The sequence below is a fragment of the Phyllobates terribilis genome, unplaced genomic scaffold, assembly GCF_046119375.1.
Source record: "Phyllobates terribilis strain yellow unplaced genomic scaffold, ASM4611937v1 Scaffold_7__3_contigs__length_470593459, whole genome shotgun sequence".
In the NCBI taxonomy this organism is placed as follows: domain Eukaryota; kingdom Metazoa; phylum Chordata; class Amphibia; order Anura; family Dendrobatidae; genus Phyllobates; species Phyllobates terribilis.
In genome coordinates this window covers 109,524,602-109,538,553 of record NW_027362767.1, presented here as the reverse complement: position 1 = coordinate 109,538,553, position 13,952 = coordinate 109,524,602, and the positions used below count along the sequence as shown (strand labels likewise).

General features: G+C 43.5%; 1 protein-coding gene across 1 annotated transcript in view; it reads right to left on the bottom strand.

The window, feature by feature from the left end:
- AKAP6 (A-kinase anchoring protein 6) overlaps positions 1-13,417 on the bottom strand; it is a 424,676-nt gene extending 411,259 nt beyond the window's left edge. The window contains exon 1 of the mRNA XM_073639078.1: positions 13,234-13,417. The gene's annotated coding sequence lies outside the window, so the exon portion shown is untranslated. The remainder of the gene's footprint in view (positions 1-13,233) is intronic.
- Positions 13,418-13,952: the final 535 nt, after the last annotated feature.

Genomic DNA, 13,952 nt, shown 5'->3' with positions numbered 1-13,952 from the left:
CTCCCCCAATACATTCTACATTATTCTTAGTTGTTTTCCTTCATGTAGAATTAACCTACAAGGAAAGAAAGGGTTTATTTTAATTCCGATATTTATGTCCCATTGACTTGCATTGGTTTCCGGTATCGGAATCGGCGATATCCGATACTTTTTCGGTATCGGTCCGATCCAATCCGATCCGATATTTCCCGATATCGGAAGGTATCGCTCAACACTATTCACGACTCAACATCAGACCTCCTCCACGCTATATTGGAAAGGTCATGACCACTAGGATTAGAGAGAACTACCAGATCCCTGTATACAATAGCCATGGCAAGTATAGTTCAGCAAGTGACTGCAGGTCCTTTGTACTCAAAAACACAACAGCACAAAATCATAGAATAATCCAAAAATAGTCACTAGATGGCAGTGTAGCACCCTGAGGATTCGGCTGCTACAGGGGTATTGCACCTCAACCCAGAGGTGTGATATTCCACTCCCGGGTAAGGATGGAGTGTGGATCTGAGCTCGGTAGGCTGCATGCACTACACACATCCCATTTCCGGGGAGCAGACCGACGGTACTCCCACTTAGAAATGTGCAGGTACGACCGAGTCTGTTCCTGGCTGGAGTGGGAGGGGGGTGGTACATCCCAGTAGTGTAGGGGCAGATAGGGGGAGCAGCCTGGGTAAAGATAGGAGCTCATTGGGTGCTGGTCACCTGAGCTCACACATAGAGGGTGTATATAAGGTGGGCACCATCAGAGAACAGGGTCAGTCTGCCAGCCTTTTGCAGAGAGAAGTCAGAGCAAGAGGAGCAGAGCAGTCCCAGAGAGAGAGAGAGGAGAAAGCCAGAAAGACCCAGAGGGGGAAACAGAAAAGGAACTCTGAGAACCCAAAGTCCATCAGCGGGTGAAGAGTTGGCAAAAGGGTACCGGATCCCAAGCTGGTGGGGGCAAAAGCACACCCTAGCCAGAGACCGGAGGCCGTGGGCAGTGTCTGCCACGGCCACCCACCACATCCACCCCGAAGGCATACCACGTGGAGGGTCAGGGAACCCAAGGCCAAGGGTCTCCCAACAGAAGGCCCGAGGGAGCTGGACCTAGGTGGATCACTAGTGGGGACGGCCAGAGGAAAGGACAGAAGGAGAGCTCAGGGTCACGCTCCGGACTTGTTTGGGGGTTGGCTGGATCCAGGACCTGGTGGACGCAGCACGGCTCGGGTGGTCACTTGAAGCTGGAGTGACCGGAACATCAGCAGTGAGTAAATACCCTAAACTGCACAACCCGACTCTGTCTTCATTTTACATCTACGCTGCACCACCACAACCCCCATCCTCTGCACCTGACCCCCTGAGGCTATACCCCACCCGTTGGGGGTTATACCATCACAAGCTGCACCTACACCATCAGCCTCAGCGGACCCTGCTGCAGCGGCGGCCATAGTGACCGCAATACAACGGGTGGCGTAGTCGACATAAAGAACTTTAGTAACATCAGTAAGGACTGCCACATACAACTGAGTTTGACACCCTGGGCACGGACCGGGTCACAGCCACTCGGAAGACTACAACCCCCATCTGATCCGGCTCCGGATATTCCCACTAAAGAATATGGCCCAGGGGGCGCGTCAGCAGTATTATAATGGAAATATACGGTATACATGCAATGCAGGAGCAATAGTTTAAAGGGTTTGTCTGAGATATTTATATAGTCTTGCAGAGTGTGAGACATCTGCATTCGGAGGTTTTTTGAGGCATCTATTGGAATGGGTCCACTCCAAAAGACACCTAAATATTGTTTATAAAAAAAACGCTTTTTCAGACTATTCCTATTCATTTCTGTTGCTTTGCTTTCATATGTTCAGTCTTCTAAGCGTTTTTCTTCTGCTTCTGGCTTTGGAAAATCTTGGTGAAAGAAAAGAAAGTGCTTGTCACTCATTTGAAGTGGCTCCTGATGGAAAACACTCCAAACTAGGCACTTTCCAATCAAAAGGATGAAATAAATGCCTCAAAAAAAAAACTCTTCAAAAACATTTGAAAAACTGTTCAAAATTGCTTCAATAAATGGAAAAACTCCTGCAAAAACTCCCCAAGAATGTGTGTCCACTAAGGTCCCGATTCAACATTTGCAAGTTACTAAAGTCACTTTTCTTTTTTTAACTGCTGTTGTTTCTTGTGTCAAATTAATCAAAATTGCATACATGGTTCAGAAATTTGTTGCAAAAGCAAATAATGCTGTTTTTTTTTAGCCTTTAGTCAGTTTTTTCAATTTTTTACCATAAAAAGTTGCAACTACTTTTAAAAATCATAAAAATTTGATGTTTGGTCAAGGTTGCATTTTATGCGTTTTGTGAAAAATTCTGGACAGGGAAAGCTGTCGAGGAAAAATCCAAAAAGAGTTAAAGGGGTTGTCCGATACCTAAAATACCCATTATAAATATCTATTTTTAACTACTAACCACTATTGTAATTTACTTTATTATAAAATATGTACACGATGCGTCAGCACACTGTGAATAATGAATGCATGAACTCCAGTATTGCTGCAAACGCTAAAAGCATAAGTTACTTAGTTAGCGTTTTTTCATCAAAGAGCACAAAAGCCTCCCACCACGTCAAGGTGTACCCAGTTAACCATATATTGGTACACCTTGACGTGGTTGGATGGCTTTTGCAAGAAATAACATAGGAACTGTATTGACCTTGTATTTTTTTTATTTTAGATGTATAAAATGGATGACATACAGATGTCAAGAATGGACATATAGAAGATTATACGGATAAAAAATCATCCATTTTTTTTCTGTATGAAAAACATAATTTTTCATATGCTCGTCTGAGCCCAGCTTGGGGATGTGAATGGAGTCTAAGCTCTTCTGTGCTTGGAATACATTAATGCTTATACTACTATTTGTCTATTTTATGACGTATTGGTTTCCCGTAAGGCACAGGACTGTACAGCCTATTAAAATATCATGGACAGCCAACACTTTTATAGACACTCTGGAAAACCATAATGAACCATAAAGATTAAAAGTTATGTTTGTTTATAGATCTGAATACTACAAAGAACATAAGCAATACATATGAACTGTAAAATGTCATATTTTGACACTGGAAAAGAGTGCCCAATTTTTATAGACTGTCCAATACAGTTGGCAACCATGGTTGGGGACTGATAGTTTGTGTTTCTAGTTAATTATGGACTTTTAAAATGGACAAATAGTCATAAAAACACTAATGTATTCCAAGCACAGAAGAGCGTAGACCCCATGAGCCCTCTCCATACAACCGCTTTCGACTAGCGGGGTTAAAATAAGATATTACAACCCTTTATGCTATACTTTTGATGTGTATATATATATTATACGTCTTATTCAAAATGAATTCAATATTTAATTGATCACTTGTTATTCCAGTATATTTACTATTGTCTGCCTAATGCGCCTTTTCGCCTCATATCTTAATATTAGAAAAACAGAGAAGGATCACCACCGCCATCCACGCAGTATGTAAAAGAAAAAGGCACTACAAAGCCATATAGCAAAGCATGTATAGCAACACCTGGAAAAGAAAAGGTCGCTACATAGAATGGGTCATGCATACTGATAATGTGAATCAACATAAATAATACATGGTAGAAAAAACACCATTAAGCTCCGTTCTCACGAGGAGTTTTTAGTGAGTTCTTGACGCTGCGTATTTTCTCTGCATCAACATACGCAGTGCACCGCATGTCAATTTCTCTTGCGGTACCCTGATTTTTCTGCGTGGAATTTCCCCATAGACTTGCATAAGGTGCGGAAATTATGCAGGTAAAAAAAATGCACATGCACTTTTGCAAGGTGGAAACATATCAAAAACGCATCTAATCAGCACATGACTTTATCAATAAAGTTTTGTAAAAGCCAAATAACAGGAAGTATAAAAAAAATAAAGCCGCTTTATATAAAACATGACCTAACAAAAAGATAAATAAGGCAAGTCAGAAACGGGATAAAAACACATGGAAAAAAACACAATGAAAAAATACTAGTAATCTAATTTACGGTACTTAATACGTGCAGAAAATCTGCAACATCAAATACTCATCATGGGAACGCAGCCTTTAAAACATTTAAAAAGTGCATAAAACCACAAAGCTAAGTAAAAGACCTAACAAAACACCATGATAATCATATAATATGGCAAACCATTGTAGCATAGAAAACAAAACATTACGTACTGTGTAAAGTTCCAAAGTGCAAAAACAATCCGTGTAATGCATGAAGGTCTAAGATAGTAAATGACCCAGATAAGGTAACTAATAAATATTCTTTATTTTTAGAGCAGCATTGAGTCCACCATGCTGTACATGAGAAGGGGTTACATACAAAATCTAAATTACAGTGAACAAACTAACAATGACAGAGGGGAGAGGAAGTCTTGGAAGCGATTGGGTGAGGAACATATAAGTGTGGATGATGGAAGGACCAGAGGTTGTGTGTTGGGAGATTAGTTAAGAGATATATGGAGGAGACAGATTATGGACGACTTTGTAGGTCCGTGTTAGCAGTTTGAATTGGATACTTTGGGGAATTGGGAGCCAATGAAAAGATTTGCAGAAGGGAGAAGCAGATGAATAGCGAGGGAAGAGGTGGATTAGTCAAACAGAGTTAATGATGGACTAGAGATGTGCGAGAATGTTATCAGGGCGGCCACAGAGGAGGATATTCCAGTAGTCGAGGTGGGAGATGATGAGGTCATGCACTAACATTTGAGTAGATTCAGTTTTGAGGAAAGGATGAATTCTGGAAATATCTTTGAGTTTGAGGCGGCAGGAAGTGGTAAGAGCTTGGATGTGCAAAACACTAGTGCACGCCCTCATCATCTCCTGCCTCGACTACTGCAACCTCCTGCTCTGTGGCCTCCTTTCTAACACTCTCGCGCCCCTCCAATCTATCCTAAACTCTGCTGCCTGACTAATCCACCTGTCCCCCCGCTATTCCCCGACCTCTCCTCTCTGTCAATCCCTTCACTGGCTCCCCATTGCTCAGAGACTCCAGTTCAAAACCCTAACCATGGCATACAAAGCCATCCACAACCTGTCTCCTCCATACATCTGTGACCTAGTCTCCCGGTACTTACCTGCACGCAACCTCCGATCCTCACAACATCTCCTTCTCTACTCCCCTCTTATCTCCTCTTCCCACAATCGCATACAAGATTTCTCCCGTGCTTCCCCCCTACTCTGGAACTCTCTACTCCAACATATCAGACTCTCGCCTACCGTGGAAACCTTCAAAAGGAACCTGAAAACCCACCTCTTCCGACAAGCGTACAACCAGCAGTAACCTTCGCTCCACAGCTCCACCACACTGCTGCACGACCAGCTCTACCCTCATCTACTGTATCCTCACCCATCCCTTGTAGACTGTGAGCCCTTGCGGGCAGGGTCCTTGCTCCTCCTGTACTAGTCGCCATCACGTTTTGTTCAAGATTATTGTAATTGTTTTTGCTATATATATACCCCTTTTTCACATGTAAAGCGCCACGGAATAAATGGCGCTATAATAAATAATAATAATGTGCTTTTTGAAGGACAGGGCGGAGTTGAGGGTTCCTCAGAGGCAGCAGACTTCTTGTACTGCTGAGAGCGTGGTGTCATTTATTGTGATAGCTCAGGTAGGTGGGCTAGATGAGAGGAGGAAGAAACATGATGAGTTCAGTTTTGTCCACATTGAACTTTAGGAAGCGTGATGAGAAGGATTTGGGTGATAGACACTCTGGGATTCTGGACAGCAGAGATGTGATGTCTGGGCCAGAGAGGTAGATCTGAGTGTCATCGGCATATAAGTGGTAAAGGAAGCCATTGGACTTTGAGTTGTACAAGGCCAAAGGTATAGATTGAGAAGAGTAGTGGTCCCAGGACAGAGCTTTGAGGGGCACCAACAGGGAGAGGATGAGATAAGGAGGTAGTGTGGGAGACGATAAATGTATGGTTAGGAAGGTATGAGGAGATCCAGGAGAGAGCAAGGTCTTTGACACCAAAGGAAGAGAGGATCTGTAGTTGAAGGGAGTGATCGATTGTGTTGAAGGCAGAGGACAGGTCTAGAAGGAGGAGTATAGAGAATCGTCTGTCAGCTTTGTCAGTAAGCCGTTAGTAATTTTGGTTAGGGCTGTTTCAGTGGAATGGTGGGGACGGACTCCAGATTGTAGGTTGTCAAAGAGTGAATTAGATGAGAAGTGGGAGAAAAGTTCAGCATGGACATGCTGTTTGAGGACTTTGGAGGCGAACGAGACCAACGATATGGGACGATAGCTGGACACACAGGTCGGGCCGAAGCATGGTTTCTTCAGGATAGGTGAGATTGTGGCATGTTTGAAAGCAGGAAGTTAGGTAGCAGAAGTTGATGATGGGTTGAAGAGATGGGTTAGGGCCGGGATAAGTGTGGTAGCGAGGTTGAGTGGTGAAGTTTGATTTTGAGAGGAGATGAGAAAGCTCTACTTCAGTGATGGTGGGATGGAAGGTTATGGAGGAGTGCCTATATAAGAATAGATGAATAAATATATAAGTATATATTACCAAAGTGATTGCTAAACAAGGAGGGATGCCAGAGGAGAGCAATGTGGTATGAAGTAGTGACATGTATTATCTTATGAATGTAAGTGTCTCAGGGGTCACATCCATGATGATACACGAGTCGCTACTTCATTCCCCTTATTCTTCTTGTGCATCCCTCTTTGTTTTTTGAATATCCACTTTGGTAATATGTATTCAAATATTTATTAATGCCTTGTTATATTATCTGTTACCTTATCTGGGTCATTTACCACCTTAGACCTTCGTACAGTGCGCAGATTGTTTTTGAACGTTGGCTTTTTATACGTTATGTAATATGTTATACTTTCTATGGGGGTTTGCCATCTTATATGATGATATAAGGAGTGTTTTGGTGGGTCGTCTATCTATCTTTGTGCTGTTATGTACTTTCTAAATGTTTTTAATCCACATGGATTATGTGTTAATCACTTAATAAACTATGCTCGCTAACATTCTGTGTGCATGACCCGTTCTGTATAGCTACCTTTTATTTTTCCTATGTTGCTATATCTTAATATCCCTGTACTCTCTTGCATTCATTCCCATTTTACTCCTGCGGCCTCTCATTTCCGCCTGTCACAAGCATGAAATCTGTACACACTTATAAACAGTGTATAGTTTTCTGGCCTCAGGCAGTGCACAAAATCTGGCAGCAATTAATGTCCCCGAAGGTCACTGAACTATATCCTGCCGCCTTTCCTCTCAGAAGGGGTAACCTAAACTATGTAGGTGGGGGATCCAAATTAACTCTTTCATAGACATTTTTCAACAGTTCCATGTATAGATAAGGACGAGACGTGTGTAAAAACTGTGACAGACATTTCTTGAGAGTAAATCTGCTCCTAAAATGATGCATGCACACAGGACCGGGACGGCGGTTAGGCAGTGGTAGACACCCCTCCTATGGTGCTACCGCATGTCTCCCCGGGGGGGTGATAATTTAAAAAAATATATATTTATCACCAGCGGTGCCTGTGCGCTGTGGCACCTTCTCTGGCATTTAGCACCGTGACAGCCAGGGCAGAGGCACGCAGGTGAGTAGTGTCAGTGAGTCACTAACACCGCTCATCAATCATGCCGGTGCCCCGGCCGTCGTTCCCTGCATTCAATTGTATGTGTTTTTTAAGATACGAATACAGTTGCGGATGTGATCAGTGGCACTGCAGGGGCAGAGGAGCATGGATCCACACCCTGCCCTGATGTCCTGCAAGCATGATAAGGTCACCACATTACACTGCTGACGTCACTAAAGCCTGGCGAAGATAACCGAAAAGGCAAGCGGTCTAAAGATCCCAAGATTCAAGTCACTTTTATTCTAGATGAAGATAGGGGTGCACATAGAGGATGGGGGAAGTGTGAGGGTTCAGTATGGGGAGGGACAGTATGAAGAAGGGGGAAAAGTATGAGGGCACAGCCTGGAGAGGGCTGCATGGGGTAGCAGTGTCAGGAGGAGACCCAGTTTGGAGAGGGCAGCATGGGGGGGGCAGTATGAGGACATAGTAAAGGGGGCACAAACGATGAGCACTCAAAGGAGATAAAAATTCAAGTGACTTTTATGGTATACAGGGAGGTGTAGTGGTAGAGCTATTAAGGGCAGACAGTGTGGTGGTTATAATTCATAAGGGTGAACAGTGTGGATGCAGTGTACCATAAGAGGGGACAGTGTTGAGGACATATTATGTACAGGGAGCACAGTGAGAGGCAATTATTTATTCAGGGGCAAAACATGGGCAGCTATCTTTATTCAGGAGAATCATGATGACACTGTTATTTTTAAGGGTATTCTGTTAGACCTCCTTCATACATCCATATAAAACGCGTACGTGAAAAAACAAGTACCGGTGTCATCAGTGTTTTCCATCAGTGTGTCTGTTTTTACCATCAGTGTTTTTCTGATATGGATAAAGAAATAAATTACAAAGCTTCTCCAAAACTTTATAATGTTAAACACGAACGAACAATGGCACCAGTGCACTGTACGTGTTATTCATGGACCCATACACTTGTATTAGTCCTTGTTGCTGCCGGGAAAAACGGACATGTCTCCGTGTGTTTTGCACAGTCTGTGTTTTGCATGGTCTGTGTAAAAACATGGACATGTGCATAGCGGCATAGGTTCTAATGGGTACGTGTGCAAAAAACGGATTCCACACGTACAAGAAACATGGACGTGTGAAGGAGGCCTTAGAATGTTCTGCAAAAGACCAGAAGTCCGCAGAGACAGGCTGTGGGCATGAAAAGTCATCATTGTCTCTGGACAAGGTGGTGGAGAAAGGAAATGAATACAACTCCAATTAGAGGAGATCTCACCTGTAAGGTACCTGCATGTACAACCCCAATTCCAAAACAGTTGGGACTCGTCCCGTCTTGGAATTGGGTTTGCAAATGTTTATTTGTGATACTGACTGTGTTTAATCAGTACTGTAGGTCTGCAATCTAATGATGGCTGGTAACAACAACTCCCAGCATATACATTGCTCAAAAAAATAAAGGGAACACTTAAACAGAATATAACTCCAAGTGAATCAAACTTCTGTGAAATCAAACTGTCCACTTAGGAAGCAACACTGATTGACAATCAATTTCACATGCTGTTGTGCAAATGAAATAGACAATAGATGGAAATTATTGGCAATTATCAAGACACACTCAATAAAGGAGTGGTTCTGCAGGTGGGGACCACACACCACATCTCAGTACCAATGCTTTCTGGCTGATGTTTTGGTCACTTTTGAATGTTGGTTGTGCTTTCACACTCATGGTAGCATGAGACGGACTCTACAACCCACAGAAGTTGCTCAGGTAGTGAAGCTCATCCAGGATGGCACATCAATGCGAGCTGTGGCAAGAAGGTTTGCTGTGTCTGTCAGCGTAGTGTCCAGAGGCTGGAGGCGCTACCAGGAGACAGGCCAGTACACCAGGAGACGTGGAGGGGGCCGTAGGAGGGCAACAACTCAGAAGCAGGACCGCTACCTCCGCCTTTGTGCAAGGAGGAACAGGAGGAGCACTGCCAGAGCCCTACAAAATGACCTCCCGCAGGCCACAAATGTGCATGTGTCTGCACAAACGGTTAGAAACCCCCTCCATGAGGGTGGTATGAGGGCCGAATGTCCACAGATGGGGGTTATCCTCACAGACCAACACCGTGCAGGACGCTTTGCATTTGCCACAGAACACCAGGATTGGAAACGTCGCCACTGGCGCCCTGTGCTCATCACTGATGAAAGCAGGTTCACACTGAGCACATGTGACAGACGTGACAGTCTGGAGACGCCGTGGAGAGCAATCTGCTGCCTTCAACATCCTTCAGCATGACCGGTTTGGCAGTGGGTCAGTAATGGTGTGGGGTGGCATTTCTTTGGAGGGCCGTACAGCCCTCCATGTGCTCGCGAGAGCTAGCCTGACTGCCATTAGGTACCGAAGTGAGATCCTCAGACCCTTTGTGAGACCATATGCTGGTGCGGTTGGCCTTGGGTTCCTCCTAATGCAGGACAATGCCAGACCTCATGTGGCTGGAGTGTGTCAACAGTTCCTGCAAGATGAAGGCATTGAAGCTATGGACTGACCCGCCCATTCCCCAGACCTGAATCCGATTGAGCACATCTGGGACATCATGTCTCGCTCCATCCACCAACGTCACGTTGCACCACAGACTGTCCAGGAGTTGGCGGATGCTTTAGTACCGGTCTGGGATGAGATCCCACAGGAGACCATCCGCAACCTCATCAGGAGCATGCCCAGGCATTGTAGGGAGGTCATACAGGCACGTGGAGGCCACACACAATACTCAGCCTCATCAGGAGCATGCCCAGGCATTGTAGGGAGGTCATATAGGCACGTGGAGGCCACACACAATACTGAGCCTCATTTTGACTTATTTTAAGGACATTACATCAAAGTTGGATCAGCCTGTAGTGTGTTTTTACACTTTAATTTTGGGGGTGACTCCAAATCCAGGCCTCCATTGGTTAATAAATTTGATTTCCATTGATGATTTTTGTGTGATTTTGTTGCCAGCACATTCAACTTTGTACAGAACAAAGTTTTCAATGAGAATATTTCATTCATTCAGATATAGGATGTGTTATTTGAGTGTTCCCTTTATTTTTTTGAGCAGTGTATTTACCATTATTAAAGACATACTGGTAGTTCTAGGTTCATACAATACAAATGTATAAGGGACTGACCAGACATTATAAATGATCACTGCAGTAAACTTTTTTTCTTGTAGTCAAGTACTAATGATATTGGTAAAGTATTAATATACGTATGAAGGTTCTGTTAATATATTCATATACTGAAGGTGGTTCTGGTGATGTACTCATGTACTGATGGTGATTCTGATGCTGTATTCATGTATTGGTGATCCTTCTGGTGCTCCAGTGCTGATTTTTTGTTCTGATGTTTGTTCTGTTGATGTTCTTATGTTGTACTTGTGTGCTGATGATGGTTTTAGTGATGTGCTCATGTACTGATGGTGGTTCTGGTGATGTATTCATGCACTGATAGTGATTCCTGTGCTTAATTCACGTACTAATGGTGGTTCTGGTGATTTAATTCCATTAATTGTTTCAGGCATTACAATGATCAGTGTTTGTTATCAGCTCTGTATATCAGAGAGCAGATACAAGCTTGCGTATAGAGTTTGAGCAGACAGTATCACAGACAATATGCTTAGGCAAGAGTCACATAGGCCCTTGAGCCTCAGAAAGCAAGTTTTGTTGCAAGCTATATTTGTTCCATGATGGATGCAAACGCCATTGGATGCATCCCTGTAACTATATTGAGATCTGTTAGGTTTCCTTTAGGATATCTGTCAAATGTTGGACACCTTGAAACCAAATGGACCCCATTATAGTTAAAACATACTTAGTTTCTATGAATGTACTTGGGAATGACATTTAAAATATAGAATGCCAGGGATGAATTTTGCTATTTATCCCTGGTATTGTGTAAATTGACTGGAAACAGTCTGCACACAATGAGTATTTCCTATATGTAACTGTGAAATTGGTGAGCTATACTTTAAAATGGCCCCCCTTTTTGCTTTGGCTGGTATTTTTTGGAGAAAAAGGTGACAATCCCAGTGCAATTGGTCCTCTGAGCTTGTTTCTTGACCCGTCTCAGGGAAAGGGGTACATTAAGAGTGCTGTTACCTTACTTCTGAATCCTGACCCATTAACATATTGGGGAGGTTGGCCATGATTTGATTGCCACTGGTCTCATCTGCCTGGGGCACCAAAATACCTTTTCCCGGTTCTGCATGCATGTGCATCAAATTGCAGTTTTTGCAGGTTTTTCACATATCTGACAGGTTCAGATTTGGAAGTGTGGCTCAAATATTCACAAGTGTGCTTCGAAAGAAGTGTTGGACAGCAGGATACACCAGCCTATGTTTTGTTAGACAAAGCAAAAAAAAAAAAATATTTTGCAGCCTTTCAATGACATTTTAGGGTTTGGTGTTAGAACAAGCACAAAAGTTATGAAAAATTAGCTCCATTCTTGCCAATAAAAATTGTCTGACCACAAACCCCATTAAGATTCCTTTAAGATGTATGCTTTAAAAGTAAAGTGTTAACATAACATTTTAATGAGGACAGAACCCAGAATAACAGCAGCAGGAGTCTGCAGAATTTAACATTTCCAGATCTCACAGACCAGAAGGACCCTTGGTTACCGACACTGCTTTTAGCAACAAAAGGGTTAAATTGAGTAAAGCTGGAGGGATGCTAAACACATCTGGAAAATAACCAAGAACCACATGGGAGAAATCCTATTCCTTACATTCATCCCCGTAAAGAAGCATTTCCCCAGGCCGGTATTGCATGGGGGAGGGGCAGCATTGGAAAATCCATATTCTGCGAAAACCAAAATCATTCTGTCCTTTCAGACAGCTTAACGGGGGAACGCCCTAAAGTCAGCTGGACTACAAGAACCATAATGCATTGCGAAGCAGCAGGCACGACCAGGCCTGGTGTTATGGGAAAATGATAAATCAGAAAATGCAGGATGATCGGGATAAACCCGAAAATGAAAATTAAGTTTGTAAGACAAGACGCTGATTATATCCCATAGCAGGAATATTTATTACAAAGCTTTACAAAAGAATATGCTTCATGGGGGAACAGAGTAGAGCAAACGCACCCAGATTATCACCACGTTACCGTGCATGATTATTCCACATTAATAATACATCCCATAATAACCGTTTCCATAGACAATGTGTACGTCTGTACCAGCTGACGCTTATACTGGTTTACAAACATCTGATACAACATGTGCCCTGTACGGTGTAACAATAAGAAATGACTCAGTCGCCTGTGTCTGTGATGTGATACATTGTTCACTATTCATACAGTAGTATCTTGGGATGTGTCCCCGGCGTGTGTGTACGTGTAGATGGCTGTCTATCGCCATCAGTGCGGTACATGTCGGCAGCCTTACATGCAGATGGGCAGCAGCACATGGCAGGTGTCTTCCTGTAAGTAGATCCCTCTGTGTTTTCATTGTGAGGCCTTTGTCTCCCAGTCTGCAAATGAAGGCCTTGTGTATCTGCACCATCCCTCCCTTCCTCTGCTCCCTGGGCTATAAGGGTGGGTACCACTAGACTCCACCATCCTCAGCAGCACTCTCAGGAAGGCCAGATAAGGGTCTTGGGAGCCACTCACCTCCTCATGGACTGCGGTCCCTGGGTTTGAGGCTCTGGGTGGAGAGCGGCTGGTGTGTGACCTGCTGGAGGATGCTGTGACATCAACTCAGATGATGCTGCTCATTAGGGTTGCAGTTGCCTTAGTAACCTGGGATGTGATACTGGGAGGGAGGGAAGATGGATACGGCTGGGAGGATGGATATTTCCAGGATGATGGGAAGGACCTTCAGACAGAGAGACAGGGAGATAATATTGTACAGTGACAGGTCTTATCTGCAACCTATGAGAAAGCAATACTGGGGGAAAACCACACCTCAAGGAAAGCATATCAGCAGGAGACCGAGACTTGTTGGGATTCACACATGCAGAATTCTGCAGGGGTCACAAAGTGCTAAATTACATCTGTTTATTAGAAAGATAGATGTGGATAGATAGATAGATAGATAGATAGATGTGGACAGGTAGGTAGATAGATGTGGATAGATAGATGTGGATGGATAGATAGATGTGGATGGATAGATAGATGTGGATGGATAGATAGATGTGGATGGATAGATAGATGTGGATGGATAGATAGATGTGGATGGATAGATAGATGTGGATAGATAGATAGATGTGGATAGATAGATAGATGTGGATAGATAGATAGATGTGGATAGATAGATAGATGTGGACAGGTAGGTAGATAGATGTGGATAGATAGATGTGGATAGATAGATGTGGATGGATAGATAGATG